General features: G+C 45.8%; 6 non-coding genes across 6 annotated transcripts; all 6 read left to right on the top strand.

Annotated features, from left to right (window-relative positions):
• The first annotated feature begins 185 nt into the window (after window positions 1-185).
• Window positions 186-292, top strand: LOC118947631. Its single transcript, XR_005041833.1, has one exon. It is a non-coding gene; the product is annotated as a U6 spliceosomal RNA (small nuclear RNA).
• Window positions 293-1,150: 858 nt separating this feature from the next.
• LOC118947667 lies at window positions 1,151-1,257 on the top strand. Its single transcript, XR_005041869.1, has one exon. It is a non-coding gene; the product is annotated as a U6 spliceosomal RNA (small nuclear RNA).
• Window positions 1,258-2,115: 858 nt separating this feature from the next.
• LOC118947663 lies at window positions 2,116-2,222 on the top strand. Its single transcript, XR_005041865.1, has one exon. It is a non-coding gene; the product is annotated as a U6 spliceosomal RNA (small nuclear RNA).
• An 858-nt stretch (window positions 2,223-3,080) lies between these two features.
• LOC118947652 lies at window positions 3,081-3,187 on the top strand. Its single transcript, XR_005041854.1, has one exon. It is a non-coding gene; the product is annotated as a U6 spliceosomal RNA (small nuclear RNA).
• Window positions 3,188-4,045: 858 nt separating this feature from the next.
• Window positions 4,046-4,152, top strand: LOC118947641. The gene has a single exon (XR_005041843.1). It is a non-coding gene; the product is annotated as a U6 spliceosomal RNA (small nuclear RNA).
• Window positions 4,153-5,010: 858 nt separating this feature from the next.
• LOC118947630 lies at window positions 5,011-5,117 on the top strand. Its single transcript, XR_005041832.1, has one exon. It is a non-coding gene; the product is annotated as a U6 spliceosomal RNA (small nuclear RNA).
• The last annotated feature ends 11,947 nt before the right edge of the window (window positions 5,118-17,064 follow it).

The raw sequence follows: 17,064 nt of genomic DNA, 5'->3' as shown, positions 1-17,064 counted from the left end.
TCAATCTTGAAAAAAATCTAAAGTCAATTCTATTTCAAGTTCTACATCTCCAAATAAAGTTTAAACATCACAGCAATATTCTAGGGGTGGTTTTTGAGGGTCTGAACTCTGTTTGACCCCAACCATGACCAGAACCTTCAGAGAGGTTGTGATCTATATATGAGGGCCTCTCATAGCTTTGTATTGTGCTCGCTTTGGCAGCACATATACTAAAATTGGATCGATACAGAGAAGATTAGCATGGCCCCTGCGAAAGGATGACACGCAAATCCGTGAAGCGCTCCTTATTTTCCTCACACGTCGAGACACAGAGAAATTGGAACCAAACAGAGAAGATTGGGCGGTAGTGACCCGGGGAGAATAAATTGTCCATTCCCCTCAGTCTAGTCTAAGGAGGAGGGGAAATGCTGGATGAGAGAAGCTCAGTCTACAGTAGAATGACAGGAACATTTGTGAAGACTTCCTTAATTTTGAAATGGGGAGTGAGACAAGGTTGCAGCCTGAGACCAACTTTATTCAACATGTAGACAAATAATTGGCGAGTTAGGCACGGTTGCAGTCTGAGTTCAACTTTATTCAAAGTTTAAAAATGAATTGGGGAGTGAGACAAGGTTGCACTCTGAGTCCAACTTTATTCAATATCTACAAATGAATTGGAGAGAGACTTGTGTTCAATTTTAGTCCAGTTGTATTAAACATAACAAACTTGAATGTCACAACATTTTAAACAGACATCAAAGTCAGACTCAGACTCAAACTCTCTCCCTCTACTAATTGGGGAGTTAGTTATAAGTATCCTTGGCCAGGCCATGTTGCAGAAAACGGGGGAAGGGTGGGAAGTGGTCGGGGCAGGGGAACAAAGACTTGGGGAGGAGCAACTAAAAGCAGCAGGTGAGGGAGGGGTTACAGACCAAGAGTCCTGAATCATAAAAGGCTTTGTTTTTAAACTACATTTTAGTCTAAGATCAATCTTGAAAAAAATCTAAAGTCAATTCTATTTCAAGTTCTACATCTCCAAATAAAGTTTAAACATCACAGCAATATTCTAGGGGTGGTTTTTGAGGGTCTGAACTCTGTTTGACCCCAACCATGACCAGAACCTTCAGAGAGGTTGTGATCTATATATGAGGGCCTCTCATAGCTTTGTATTGTGCTCGCTTTGGCAGCACATATACTAAAATTGGATCGATACAGAGAAGATTAGCATGGCCCCTGCGAAAGGATGACACGCAAATCCGTGAAGCGCTCCTTATTTTCCTCACACGTCGAGACACAGAGAAATTGGAACCAAACAGAGAAGATTGGGCGGTAGTGACCCGGGGAGAATAAATTGTCCATTCCCCTCAGTCTAGTCTAAGGAGGAGGGGAAATGCTGGATGAGAGAAGCTCAGTCTACAGTAGAATGACAGGAACATTTGTGAAGACTTCCTTAATTTTGAAATGGGGAGTGAGACAAGGTTGCAGCCTGAGACCAACTTTATTCAACATGTAGACAAATAATTGGCGAGTTAGGCACGGTTGCAGTCTGAGTTCAACTTTATTCAAAGTTTAAAAATGAATTGGGGAGTGAGACAAGGTTGCACTCTGAGTCCAACTTTATTCAATATCTACAAATGAATTGGAGAGAGACTTGTGTTCAATTTTAGTCCAGTTGTATTAAACATAACAAACTTGAATGTCACAACATTTTAAACAGACATCAAAGTCAGACTCAGACTCAAACTCTCTCCCTCTACTAATTGGGGAGTTAGTTATAAGTATCCTTGGCCAGGCCATGTTGCAGAAAACGGGGGAAGGGTGGGAAGTGGTCGGGGCAGGGGAACAAAGACTTGGGGAGGAGCAACTAAAAGCAGCAGGTGAGGGAGGGGTTACAGACCAAGAGTCCTGAATCATAAAAGGCTTTGTTTTTAAACTACATTTTAGTCTAAGATCAATCTTGAAAAAAATCTAAAGTCAATTCTATTTCAAGTTCTACATCTCCAAATAAAGTTTAAACATCACAGCAATATTCTAGGGGTGGTTTTTGAGGGTCTGAACTCTGTTTGACCCCAACCATGACCAGAACCTTCAGAGAGGTTGTGATCTATATATGAGGGCCTCTCATAGCTTTGTATTGTGCTCGCTTTGGCAGCACATATACTAAAATTGGATCGATACAGAGAAGATTAGCATGGCCCCTGCGAAAGGATGACACGCAAATCCGTGAAGCGCTCCTTATTTTCCTCACACGTCGAGACACAGAGAAATTGGAACCAAACAGAGAAGATTGGGCGGTAGTGACCCGGGGAGAATAAATTGTCCATTCCCCTCAGTCTAGTCTAAGGAGGAGGGGAAATGCTGGATGAGAGAAGCTCAGTCTACAGTAGAATGACAGGAACATTTGTGAAGACTTCCTTAATTTTGAAATGGGGAGTGAGACAAGGTTGCAGCCTGAGACCAACTTTATTCAACATGTAGACAAATAATTGGCGAGTTAGGCACGGTTGCAGTCTGAGTTCAACTTTATTCAAAGTTTAAAAATGAATTGGGGAGTGAGACAAGGTTGCACTCTGAGTCCAACTTTATTCAATATCTACAAATGAATTGGAGAGAGACTTGTGTTCAATTTTAGTCCAGTTGTATTAAACATAACAAACTTGAATGTCACAACATTTTAAACAGACATCAAAGTCAGACTCAGACTCAAACTCTCTCCCTCTACTAATTGGGGAGTTAGTTATAAGTATCCTTGGCCAGGCCATGTTGCAGAAAACGGGGGAAGGGTGGGAAGTGGTCGGGGCAGGGGAACAAAGACTTGGGGAGGAGCAACTAAAAGCAGCAGGTGAGGGAGGGGTTACAGACCAAGAGTCCTGAATCATAAAAGGCTTTGTTTTTAAACTACATTTTAGTCTAAGATCAATCTTGAAAAAAATCTAAAGTCAATTCTATTTCAAGTTCTACATCTCCAAATAAAGTTTAAACATCACAGCAATATTCTAGGGGTGGTTTTTGAGGGTCTGAACTCTGTTTGACCCCAACCATGACCAGAACCTTCAGAGAGGTTGTGATCTATATATGAGGGCCTCTCATAGCTTTGTATTGTGCTCGCTTTGGCAGCACATATACTAAAATTGGATCGATACAGAGAAGATTAGCATGGCCCCTGCGAAAGGATGACACGCAAATCCGTGAAGCGCTCCTTATTTTCCTCACACGTCGAGACACAGAGAAATTGGAACCAAACAGAGAAGATTGGGCGGTAGTGACCCGGGGAGAATAAATTGTCCATTCCCCTCAGTCTAGTCTAAGGAGGAGGGGAAATGCTGGATGAGAGAAGCTCAGTCTACAGTAGAATGACAGGAACATTTGTGAAGACTTCCTTAATTTTGAAATGGGGAGTGAGACAAGGTTGCAGCCTGAGACCAACTTTATTCAACATGTAGACAAATAATTGGCGAGTTAGGCACGGTTGCAGTCTGAGTTCAACTTTATTCAAAGTTTAAAAATGAATTGGGGAGTGAGACAAGGTTGCACTCTGAGTCCAACTTTATTCAATATCTACAAATGAATTGGAGAGAGACTTGTGTTCAATTTTAGTCCAGTTGTATTAAACATAACAAACTTGAATGTCACAACATTTTAAACAGACATCAAAGTCAGACTCAGACTCAAACTCTCTCCCTCTACTAATTGGGGAGTTAGTTATAAGTATCCTTGGCCAGGCCATGTTGCAGAAAACGGGGGAAGGGTGGGAAGTGGTCGGGGCAGGGGAACAAAGACTTGGGGAGGAGCAACTAAAAGCAGCAGGTGAGGGAGGGGTTACAGACCAAGAGTCCTGAATCATAAAAGGCTTTGTTTTTAAACTACATTTTAGTCTAAGATCAATCTTGAAAAAAATCTAAAGTCAATTCTATTTCAAGTTCTACATCTCCAAATAAAGTTTAAACATCACAGCAATATTCTAGGGGTGGTTTTTGAGGGTCTGAACTCTGTTTGACCCCAACCATGACCAGAACCTTCAGAGAGGTTGTGATCTATATATGAGGGCCTCTCATAGCTTTGTATTGTGCTCGCTTTGGCAGCACATATACTAAAATTGGATCGATACAGAGAAGATTAGCATGGCCCCTGCGAAAGGATGACACGCAAATCCGTGAAGCGCTCCTTATTTTCCTCACACGTCGAGACACAGAGAAATTGGAACCAAACAGAGAAGATTGGGCGGTAGTGACCCGGGGAGAATAAATTGTCCATTCCCCTCAGTCTAGTCTAAGGAGGAGGGGAAATGCTGGATGAGAGAAGCTCAGTCTACAGTAGAATGACAGGAACATTTGTGAAGACTTCCTTAATTTTGAAATGGGGAGTGAGACAAGGTTGCAGCCTGAGACCAACTTTATTCAACATGTAGACAAATAATTGGCGAGTTAGGCACGGTTGCAGTCTGAGTTCAACTTTATTCAAAGTTTAAAAATGAATTGGGGAGTGAGACAAGGTTGCACTCTGAGTCCAACTTTATTCAATATCTACAAATGAATTGGAGAGAGACTTGTGTTCAATTTTAGTCCAGTTGTATTAAACATAACAAACTTGAATGTCACAACATTTTAAACAGACATCAAAGTCAGACTCAGACTCAAACTCTCTCCCTCTACTAATTGGGGAGTTAGTTATAAGTATCCTTGGCCAGGCCATGTTGCAGAAAACGGGGGAAGGGTGGGAAGTGGTCGGGGCAGGGGAACAAAGACTTGGGGAGGAGCAACTAAAAGCAGCAGGTGAGGGAGGGGTTACAGACCAAGAGTCCTGAATCATAAAAGGCTTTGTTTTTAAACTACATTTTAGTCTAAGATCAATCTTGAAAAAAATCTAAAGTCAATTCTATTTCAAGTTCTACATCTCCAAATAAAGTTTAAACATCACAGCAATATTCTAGGGGTGGTTTTTGAGGGTCTGAACTCTGTTTGACCCCAACCATGACCAGAACCTTCAGAGAGGTTGTGATCTATATATGAGGGCCTCTCATAGCTTTGTATTGTGCTCGCTTTGGCAGCACATATACTAAAATTGGATCGATACAGAGAAGATTAGCATGGCCCCTGCGAAAGGATGACACGCAAATCCGTGAAGCGCTCCTTATTTTCCTCACACGTCGAGACACAGAGAAATTGGAACCAAACAGAGAAGATTGGGCGGTAGTGACCCGGGGAGAATAAATTGTCCATTCCCCTCAGTCTAGTCTAAGGAGGAGGGGAAATGCTGGATGAGAGAAGCTCAGTCTACAGTAGAATGACAGGAACATTTGTGAAGACTTCCTTAATTTTGAAATGGGGAGTGAGACAAGGTTGCAGCCTGAGACCAACTTTATTCAACATGTAGACAAATAATTGGCGAGTTAGGCACGGTTGCAGTCTGAGTTCAACTTTATTCAAAGTTTAAAAATGAATTGGGGAGTGAGACAAGGTTGCACTCTGAGTCCAACTTTATTCAATATCTACAAATGAATTGGAGAGAGACTTGTGTTCAATTTTAGTCCAGTTGTATTAAACATAACAAACTTGAATGTCACAACATTTTAAACAGACATCAAAGTCAGACTCAAACTCAGTCTCTCTGACATCAAAGTCAGACTCAGAGAGAGAAGGAGAGAAAGAGAATAGTCATTTAGGAACAATTTCTTATTTTCGATGATGGCCTAGGAACAGTGTGTTAGTTGTCTTGATCAGGGGTAGAACGACAGATTTTTACCTTGTTAGCTCTGGGATTCGATCTTGCGGTTACTAGTCCAACATTCTAACCACTAGGCTACCCTGCCTGCAGTTGTCATGATGTCCTTTGATTTTTAGTGATGTTTTAGTCAGTTGGACTTACGTTTTCCAGTGGGGCATTGCAATGCAGTCTGGGAGTCGTAGTTTAACTGGTTATAGTATAAAGTGGTGGAAATTGTCTTTGTAATATTTTTAACACTTGACCTCAGAACACAGTTAGCTGCGCTTGTATTATATAAACTATGTTGGTGGTCTACTTGGTAGGTTTCCCAGCTGGCATGAGGCTTAACTCAGGTGTCAGGTGGCTTCAGCAAACGGCGTACCGACTTTGATGGGTTTGGGTTATGGCAAGGAAGGCAACTACATGGCAGATGGTGGGAAAATGTTATACTTTGGATGTATATTGTTGATGGGAGGGGAGACTAGAATTTCCATGTCCTCTGAAACATATTTTGTCCAGTAGGCTCTGGTCGGTAAGTGTCCCAATTTGGTACCAACTCCTTGTGAAGGATTATTGGAATGTTGAAGAGCTTGATGTTCCAACGCTTTTTCTCCACTCCGCCATCAGATATTTTCTTAAGGTAGCGTTAGCTAGCCAGCTTAATTGCTCAATAGCCAAACTTAGTTTCAACCAAATTGAGTTGAGCTACCTTAAGATGGATGCACTAACCGAGGGAGACTGTATTTACTATCACTGTTGTGGTTGTCTCACCAAGCTACCTTAAGATGGATGCACTAACCGAGGGAGACTGTATTTACTATCACTGTTGTGGTTGTCTCACCAAGCTACCTTAAGATGGATGCACTAACTGCAAGTTGCTCTGGATAGTGACCATACTATTCCCTTAAAGCCACACAGTGTAAAATACATGGGTCATGTAAACAATGGAGCACATGCATCACATGCTAAGAGCACTTGACTGTAAGTCTCTCTGGATAAGAGGGTCTGACTAAATGACTAAATTGTATGTGGAGATTCCATGCAGGTCTCCCTGTTTTAACCACTCTGTTTGTCTTTGGCAGAAGAGAGACCGGACTCAGAGGAACCAGAGACGTCTGAACCAGCGAGACGACACCACTGTTCCCAGTGTGGAAAGAGTTATACCCGTTTATGGAGCCTGAAAAACCATAAGAGAACACATGCAGAGAAGAAGTCTTATAACTGCTCTCCATGTGGAAAGAGTTTTACCCGAGTATGGAATCTGAGATAGCATGAGATGACACACACGGGGGAGAAGCTTGTCCAATGCTCCCAGTGTAAAAATAGATTTTCCCTATCAAGGAACCTGAAATCACACGAGAGAACACACACAGGGGAAAAGGCTTATCATTGTTCCCATTGTAAATGTAGTTTTAGCTGGTCAGGACAACTGAACGAGCATGAGAGAACACACACAGGAGATAAGCCCTATCATTGCCCCCAGTGTGAAAATACCTATTTATCATTAGGGGACATGAAAAAGCACGAGAGAAAACACTCTGTAGAGAAGCCATTCAAATGCTTGCAGTGTGGAAAGAGTTATACCCGGTTAGGGAACTTGAAAACGCATGAGATGACACACACAGGAGAGAAGCCATTCCAATGCTCTGGGTTTGGAAGGCGTTTTACCAGGTTAGGGAACCTGAAAAGGCATGAGGTGACACATCAAGGAGGGTAGCCTCACCTCTGCTCCCAGTGTGAAAAGGGTTTTGTTCAGATAAGGGGCTTGAAAGAGAAAAATACATACACAGGAGAATACATACCACTGCTCTCATTGTGGAAAGATTCCAGAGGACCTGAAATCACGAGAGAAAGTGGCAAAATGTAGATTTCCAACCCAAGTAGACATACCCAAAAGTAACTGCTATTCAAGTTTTTGCATGATGCCGACATGCAAAAACTTGGTATATTTGGTATATAAAGAAGACATCTGGGAGATGTGGGAGGTAGCCTAGTGGTTAGAGTGTTGGACTAGTAACTGGAAGGTTGCAAGTTCAAACCCCCCGAGCTGACCCTGAACAGGCAGTTAACCCACTGTTCCTAGGCCGTCATTGAAAATAAGAATTTGTTCTTAACTGACTTGCCTGGTTAAATAAAGGTAAAAAATAAAAATTGAGTAAAGATCAGAAGATAGGAGTTACATAGTTCAGAATGCACAAATAAAAAAAATGTTTTTGTTTTGGCCCCTGCACAAAAGATCCATGAACATCTTGTTCAGAACTGGGGGCCAACATGGACGGCTGAATTTCAGGGGGGGGGGGGTGTTAACGACCTTCCGGTTGGAGCTGGCATCAGGTTCTTGTTTACAGAAGGACAAACAGTGTCTTATTGAACACACTGCTATATTTAATTATGATTGTTACATGCTATTTGAACGAATGCATCCATTTATTGATTGTTTTTCTTTTGATCGACTTACCTTGTATTGATTTTATTTGAATTGTTTATTTTTTAAGATGAACAAAATTGATGGAATAAAAAAAAATTGACCTTAAAAAAATCTAATAAAAACTCACATTTGGGGAACTGCCTGTTCAGAACTGGAGACCACCATGAACGCCTACATGTCAGGTGTGTAGGTGGGTCCTTGTGTTTCCCCAGCACGCCGCGGGGCGTCTCCTCTCTCTTTCCCTCGTCTGCCTTTTTTATTCCGTTACACTGTAGCTGGGTCTTTTGGGCTTCCCTCCTCTGTTGATCCTTTTTTCCAAATATAGTGTTGGACAGTATGCATTCTTGTCCCAGGCAAGGTGTTGAGCTGCCTTATCCAGCCTATGTAGCTGTGATAACCAAAATAAAGAATTAGCCGATACACTGAAAAGGATAACAAATATTCAGATACATAAAAAGTTCATATTAAAAAATATTTTAAAACAAGTTACCTTCTTTGTTTAGGGTCTGTAGAGTTATAGACTGCATTGATCACAGTCCCAAAAGCCTGGCCTATTGAAAGCTCTATCTATCTTGAGTAATAGATCTTGGGGGAACAACTGAGACTCTCCCTGAGACTCTCCCAAACTTCAACAAGTGAAGGTGTGCAGCAACCAATCAGAGATTAGTGGGCGTCACATGGGGATGGGGGGGGCGTTGACTCCCTGCTGTCACTTCTAGTATCTGCTGGTCATCTCTGCTGTCACCTCTAGTATCTGCTGGTCATCTCAAGTCTATGCTGTCACCTCTAGTATCTGCTGGTCATCTCTGCTGTCATCTCTAGTATCTGCTGGTCATCTCTGCTGTCACCTCTAGTATCTGCTGGTCATCTCTGCTGTCACCTCTAGTATCTGCTGGTCATCTCTACTGTCACCTCTAGTATCTGCTGGTCATCTCTACTGTCACCTCTAGTATCTGCTGGTCATCTCTACTGTCACCTCTAGTATCTGCTGGTCATCTCTGCTGTCACCTCTAGTATCTGCTGGTCATCTCAAGTCTCTGCTGTCACCTCTAGTATCTGCTGGTCATCTCTGCTGTCACCTCTAGTATCTGCTGGTCATCTCTGCTGTCACCTCTAGTATCTGCTGGTCATCTCTGCTGTCACCTCTAGTATCTGCTGGTCATCTCTGCTGTCACCTCTAGTATCTGCTGGTCATCTCTGCTGTCACCTCTAGTATCTGCTGGTCATCTCTGCTGTCACCTCTAGTATCTGCTGGTCATCTCTACTGTCACCTCTAGTATCTGCTGGTCATCTCTGCTGTCACCTCTAGTATCTGCTGGTCATCTCTGCTGTCACCTCTATTATCTGCTGGTCATCTCTGCTGTCACCTCTAGTATCTGCTGGTCATCTCTGCTGTCACCTCTAGTATCTGCTGGTCATCTCTGCTGTCACCTCTAGTATCTGCTGGTCATCTCTGCTGTCACCTCTAGTATCTGCTGGTCATCTCTGCTGTCACCTCTAGTATCTGCTGGTCATCTCTGCTGTCACCTCTAGTATCTGCTGGTCATCTCTACTGTCACCTCTAGTATCTGCTGGTCATCTCTGCTGTCACCTCTAGTATCTGCTGGTCATCTCTGCTGTCACCTCTAGTATCTGCTGGTCATCTCTGCTGTCACCTCTAGTATCTGCTGGTCATCTCTACTGTCACCTCTAGTATCTGCTGGTCATCTCTACTGTCACCTCTAGTATCTGCTGGTCATCTCTGCTGTCACCTCTAGTATCTGCTGGTCATCTCTGCTGTCACCTCTAGTATCTGCTGGTCATCTCTGCTGTCACCTCTAGTATCTGCTGGTCATCTCAAGTCTCTGCTGTCACCTCTAGTATCTGCTGGTCATCTCTGCTGTCACCTCTAGTATCTGCTGGTCATCTCTACTGTCACCTCTAGTATCTGCTGGTCATCTCTACTGTCACCTCTAGTATCTGCTGGTCATCTCTACTGTCACCTCTAGTATCTGCTGGTCATCTCTGCTGTCACCTCTAGTATCTGCTGGTCATCTCTGCTGTCACCTCTAGTATCTGCTGGTCATCTCTGCTGTCACCTCTAGTATCTGCTGGTCATCTCTACTGTCACCTCTAGTATCTGCTGGTCATCTCTGCTGTCACCTCTAGTATCTGCTGGTCATCTCTGCTGTCACCTCTAGTATCTGCTGGTCATCTCTGCTGTCACCTCTAGTATCTGCTGGTCATCTCTGCTGTCACCTCTAGTATCTGCTGGTCATCTCTACTGTCACCTCTAGTATCTGCTGGTCATCTCTGCTGTCACCTCTAGTATCTGCTGGTCATCTCTGCTGTCACCTCTATTATCTGCTGGTCATCTCTGCTGTCACCTCTAGTATCTGCTGGTCATCTCTGCTGTCACCTCTAGTATCTGCTGGTCATCTCTGCTGTCACCTCTAGTATCTGCTGGTCATCTCTGCTGTCACCTCTAGTATCTGCTGGTCATCTCTGCTGTCACCTCTAGTATCTGCTGGTCATCTCTGCTGTCACCTCTAGTATCTGCTGGTCATCTCTACTGTCACCTCTAGTATCTGCTGGTCATCTCTGCTGTCACCTCTAGTATCTGCTGGTCATCTCTGCTGTCACCTCTAGTATCTGCTGGTCATCTCTGCTGTCACCTCTAGTATCTGCTGGTCATCTCTACTGTCACCTCTAGTATCTGCTGGTCATCTCTACTGTCACCTCTAGTATCTGCTGGTCATCTCTGCTGTCACCTCTAGTATCTGCTGGTCATCTCTGCTGTCACCTCTAGTATCTGCTGGTCATCTCTGCTGTCACCTCTAGTATCTGCTGGTCATCTCAAGTCTCTGCTGTCACCTCTAGTATCTGCTGGTCATCTCTGCTGTCACCTCTAGTATCTGCTGGTCATCTCTACTGTCACCTCTAGTATCTGCTGGTCATCTCTGCTGTCACCTCTAGTATCTGCTGGTCATCTCTGCTGTCACCTCTAGTATCTGCTGGTCATCTCTGCTGTCACCTCTAGTATCTGCTGGTCATCTCTGCTGTCACCTCTAGTATCTGCTGGTCATCTCTGCTGTCACCTCTAGTATCTGCTGGTCATCTCTACTGTCACCTCTAGTATCTGCTGGTCATCTCTGCTGTCACCTCTAGTATCTGCTGGTCATCTCTGCTGTCACCTCTAGTATCTGCTGGTCATCTCTGCTGTCACCTCTAGTATCTGCTGGTCATCTCTACTGTCACCTCTAGTATCTGCTGGTCATCTCTGCTGTCACCTCTAGTATCTGCTGGTCATCTCTGCTGTCACCTCTAGTATCTGCTGGTCATCTCTACTGTCACCTCTAGTATCTGCTGGTCATCTCTGCTGTCACCTCTAGTATCTGCTGGTCATCTCTGCTGTCACCTCTAGTATCTGCTGGTCATCTCTGCTGTCACCTCTAGTATCTGCTGGTCATCTCTGCTGTCACCTCTAGTATCTGCTGGTCATCTCTGCTGTCACCTCTAGTATCTGCTGGTCATCTCTACTGTCACCTCTAGTATCTGCTGGTCATCTCTGCTGTCACCTCTAGTATCTGCTGGTCATCTCTGCTGTCACCTCTAGTATCTGCTGGTCATCTCTGCTGTCACCTCTAGTATCTGCTGGTCATCTCTACTGTCACCTCTAGTATCTGCTGGTCATCTCTGCTGTCACCTCTAGTATCTGCTGGTCATCTCTACTGTCACCTCTAGTATCTGCTGGTCATCTCTACTGTCACCTCTAGTATCTGCTGGTCATCTCTGCTGTCACCTCTAGTATCTGCTGGTCATCTCTACTGTCACCTCTAGTATCTGCTGGTCATCTCTGCTGTCACCTCTAGTATCTGCTGGTCATCTCTGCTGTCACCTCTAGTATCTGCTGGTCATCTCTACTGTCACCTCTATTATCTGCTGGTCATCTCTACTGTCACCTCTAGTATCTGCTGGTCATCTCTGCTGTCACCTCTAGTATCTGCTGGTCATCTCTACTGTCACCTCTAGTATCTGCTGGTCATCTCTGCTGTCACCTCTAGTATCTGCTGGTCATCTCTGCTGTCACCTCTATTATCTGCTGGTCATCTCTGCTGTCACCTCTAGTATCTGCTGGTCATCTCTACTGTCACCTCTAGTATCTGCTGGTCATCTCTGCTGTCACCTCTAGTATCTGCTGGTCATCTCTACTGTCACCTCTAGTATCTGCTGGTCATCTCTGCTGTCACCTCTAGTATCTGCTGGTCATCTCTGCTGTCACCTCTATTATCTGCTGGTCATCTCTGCTGTCACCTCTAGTATCTGCTGGTCATCTCTGCTGTCACCTCTAGTATCTGCTGGTCATCTCTGCTGTCACCTCTAGTATCTGCTGGTCATCTCTGCTGTCACCTCTAGTATCTGCTGGTCATCTCTGCTGTCACCTCTAGTATCTGCTGGTCATCTCTGCTGTCACCTCTAGTATCTGCTGGTCATCTCTGCTGTCACCTCTAGTATCTGCTGGTCATCTCTACTGTCACCTCTAGTATCTGCTGGTCATCTCTGCTGTCACCTCTAGTATCTGCTGGTCATCTCTGCTGTCACCTCTAGTATCTGCTGGTCATCTCTACTGTCACCTCTAGTATCTGCTGGTCATCTCTGCTGTCACCTCTAGTATCTGCTGGTCATCTCTGCTGTCACCTCTAGTATCTGCTGGTCATCTCTGCTGTCACCTCTAGTATCTGCTGGTCATCTCTACTGTCACCTCTAGTATCTGCTGGTCATCTCTGCTGTCACCTCTAGTATCTGCTGGTCATCTCTGCTGTCACCTCTAGTATCTGCTGGTCATCTCTACTGTCACCTCTAGTATCTGCTGGTCATCTCTGCTGTCACCTCTAGTATCTGCTGGTCATCTCTACTGTCACCTCTAGTATCTGCTGGTCATCTCTGCTGTCACCTCTAGTATCTGCTGGTCATCTCTGCTGTCACCTCTAGTATCTGCTGGTCATCTCTGCTGTCACCTCTAGTATCTGCTGGTCATCTCAAGTCTCTGAGTAGAGACTGACTGGTTGTATTATTTGTGTTTTTGTGTGTCTTTATATTGACTGAGTAGAAAAGTATCACCGATTTACTTGTATTTTTGTATTTGTTGAACTGTATAAAGAGTGTATGAAAATAGATCAAAATTAATTTCAAGGGAGAAAAGGTGCACAATGTATTTACCTTCATTTAACTAGACAAGTCAGTCAAGAACAAATTCTTATTTTCAATGACGGCCTAGGAACAGTGGGTTAACTGCCTTCACACACTCTTCCCCCTTCACACTCTCTTCCCCCTTCACACTCTCTTCCCCCTTCACACTCCCTTCCCCCTTCACACTCTCTTCCCCATTCACACTCTCTTCCCCCTTCACACTCTCTCCCCCCTTCACACTCTCTTCCCCCTTCACACTCTCTTCCCCCTTCACACTCTCTTCCCCATTCACACTCTCTTCCCCATTCATACTCTCTTCCCCCTTCACACTCTCTTCCCCCTTCACACTCTCTCCCCCCTTCACACTCTCTTCCCCCTTCACACTCTCTTCCCCCTTCACACTCCCTCCCCCCTTCACACTCTCTTCCCCCTTCACACTCTCTTCCCCCTTCACACTCTCTTCCCCCTTCACACTCTCTTCCCCCTTCATACTCCCTTCCCCCTTCACACTCTCTTCCCCCTTCACACTCTCTTCCCCCTTCACACTCTCTTCCCCCTTCACACTCTCTTCCCCCTTCACACTCTCTTCCCCCTTCACACTCTCTTCCCCCTTCACACTCTCTTCCCCCTTCACACTCTTCCCCCTTCACACTCTCTTCCCCCTTCACACTCTCTTCCCCCTTCACACTCTCTTCCCCCTTCATACTCTCTTCCCCCTTCAGACTCTCTTCCCCCTTCACACTCTCTTCCCCCTTCACACTCTCTTCCCCCTTCACACTCTCCTTCCCCTTCACACTCTCTTCCCACTTCATACTCCCTTCCCCCTTCACACTCTCTTCCCCCTTCACACTCTCTTCCCCCTTCACACTCTCTTCCCCCTTCACACTCTCTTCCCCCTTCACACTCTCTTCCCCCTTCACACTCCCTTCCCCCTTCACACTCTCTTCCCCCTTCACACTCTCTTCCCCCTTCACACTCTCTTCCCCCTTCACACTCTCTTCCCCCTTCACACTCTCTTCCCCCTTCACACTCTCTTCCCCCTTCACACTCTCTTCCCCCTTCACACTCTCCTTCCCCTTCACACTCTCTTCCCCCTTCACACTCTCTCCCCCCTTCACACTCTCTTCCCCCTTCACACTCTCTTCCCCCTTCACACTCTCTTCCCCCTTCACACTCTCTTCCCCCTTCACACTCTCTTCCCCCTTCACACTCTCTTCCCCCTTCACACTCTCTTCCCCCTTCACACTCTCTTCCCCCTTCACACTCCCTTCCCCCTTCACACTCTCTTCCCCCTTCACACTCTCTTCCCCCTTCACACTCTCTTCCCCCTTCACACTCTCTTCCCCCTTCACACTCTCTTCCCCCTTCACACTCTCTTCCCCCTTCACTCTCTTCCCCCTTCATACTCCCTTCCCCCTTCACACTCTCTTCCCCCTTCACACTCTCTTCCCCCTTCACACTCTCTTCCCCCTTCACACTCTCTTCCCCCTTCACACTCTCTTCCCCCTTCACACTCTCTTCCCCCTTCACTCTCTTCCCCCTTCACACTCTCTTCCCCCTTCACTCTCTTCCCCCTTCATACTCCCTTCCCCCTTCACACTCTCTTCCCCCTTCACACTCTCTTCCCCCTTCACACTCTCTTCCCCCTTCACACTCTCTTCCCCCTTCACACTCTCTTCCCCCTTCACTCTCTTCCCCCTTCACACTCTCTTCCCCCTTCATACTCTCTTCACGCTTCACGGTTGAGGTCTTTGAATTGTTGAAGCGCCCCTGCAGGACTCGGTCCCGGAACCTCTTGGGGTAGGAGACCTTGTCTCTCGCCAGAAGATTTCCCCAGAGAGCCATGATCTCCTCTATGTGCCTATTAGAGAACCATGGCCCCTCCAGCAGCCTCACCAGACTCCTGGCCAGGAGGACCACGTGCTGGTATCCACTAACCCCATCAGGTCCTATGTTCTCCTGGTATCCACTAACCCCATCAGGTCCTATGTACTCCTGGTATCCACTAACCCCATCAGGTCCTATGTTCTCCTGGTATCCACTAACCCCATCAGGTCCTATGTACTCCTGGTATCCACTAACCCCATCAGGTCCTATGTACTCCTGGTATCCACTAACCCCATCAGGTCCTATGTACTCCTGGTATCCACTAACCCCATCAGGTCCTATGTTCTCCTGGTATCCACTAACCCCATCAGGTCCTATGTACTCCTGGTATCCACTAACCCCATCAGGTCCTATGTTCTCCTGGTATCCACTAACCCCATCAGGTCCTATGTACTGCTGGTATCCACTAACCCCATCAGGTCCTATGTACTGCTGGTATCCACTAAACCCCTTCAGGTCCTATGTTCTCCTAAAAATAGAAGAGTCCTGGGGAAGGGTTGGATTAATAGTTATGAATGGAAAGACACTTAAGTAATGTGAGCTGTTTAGGATGTGGATCGGCACTGACGTCATCCTCCGTGTCCTCCATGTCCACCTCCTCCGTTGAGTCATCAGTGGGTGTGATGACAGGTAGCTGGGATGGGTTGGGTTGAGTGGGATCAGTGGGCGGTAGACTGGTAGCTGGGATGGGTTGGGTTGAGTGGGATCAGTGGGTGGTGATGACAGGTAGCTGGGATGGGTTGGGTTGAGTGGGATCAGTGGGTGTGATGACTGGTAGCTGGGATGGGTTGGGTTGAGTGGGATCAGTGGGTGTGATGACAGGTAGCTGGGATGGGTTGGGTTGAGTGGGATCAGGGGTGTGATGACAGGTAGCTGGGATGGGCTGGGTTGAGTGGGATCAGTGGGCGGTGGACTGGTCTTCCTGAGTGGAGGGACTGGTGGGAGACTCTCATCGAGGGTGGGGTCATCCTCCTCCTCAAGCTCTCCCAGGTCGTCCTCCTCTCCCTCTCCTCCCTCAAATAGATCAGGTGTCCCGTCTGGGACATCCGGGTCCTTACCGAGGTTGGACTCCAGCCCCTGGTCACTATCGGTCTGGGAGAAGAGATACTCGACCCCAATGAGTTCCCCTTAAACAGGGAGACAACAAAGAAGAGATACTCGACCCCCAATGAGTTCCCCTTAAACAGAGAGACAACAAAGAAGAGATACTCGACCCCCAATGAGTTCCCCTTAAACAGAGAGACAACAAAGAAGAGATACTCGACCCCCAATGAGTTCCCCTTAAACAGGGAGACAACAAAGAGGAGATACTCGACCCCCAATGAGTTCCCCTTAAACAGAGAGACAACAAAGAAGAGATACTCGACCCCCAATGATTTCCCCTTGAGAAGAGATACTCGACCCCCAATGAGTTCCCCTTAAATAGGGAGACAACAAAGAAGAGATGAGTACACAAACAGAACCGTACGTTTTAGTGTGTGTATATTTGTATAATTTATAAATACACTGCTCAAAAAAATAAAGGGAACACTTAAACAACACAATGTAACTCCAAGTCAATCACACTTCTGTGAAATCAAACTGTCCACCTAGGAAGCAAAACTGATTGACAATAAATTTCACATGCTGTTTGTGAAAATGGAATAGACAACTGGTGGAAATTATAGGCAATTAGCAAGACACCCCCAATAAAGGAGTGGTTCTGCAGGTGGTGACCACAGACCACTTCTCAGTTCCTATGCTTCCTGGCTGGTGTTTTGGTCACTTTCGAATCCTGGCGGTACTTTCACTCTAGTGGTAGCATGAGACGGAGTCTACAACCCACACAAGTGGCTCAGGTAGTGCAGCTCATCCAGGATGGAACATCAATGCGAGCTGTGGCAAGAAGGCCTGCTGTG

The sequence above is a fragment of the Oncorhynchus mykiss genome, unplaced genomic scaffold (genome assembly GCF_013265735.2).
Source record: "Oncorhynchus mykiss isolate Arlee unplaced genomic scaffold, USDA_OmykA_1.1 un_scaffold_173, whole genome shotgun sequence".
NCBI classification, from domain to species: Eukaryota; Metazoa; Chordata; class Actinopteri; order Salmoniformes; family Salmonidae; genus Oncorhynchus; species Oncorhynchus mykiss.
The sequence above is the reverse complement of the archived record's forward strand: the minus strand, read 5'-3'. Positions and strand labels throughout refer to the sequence as shown.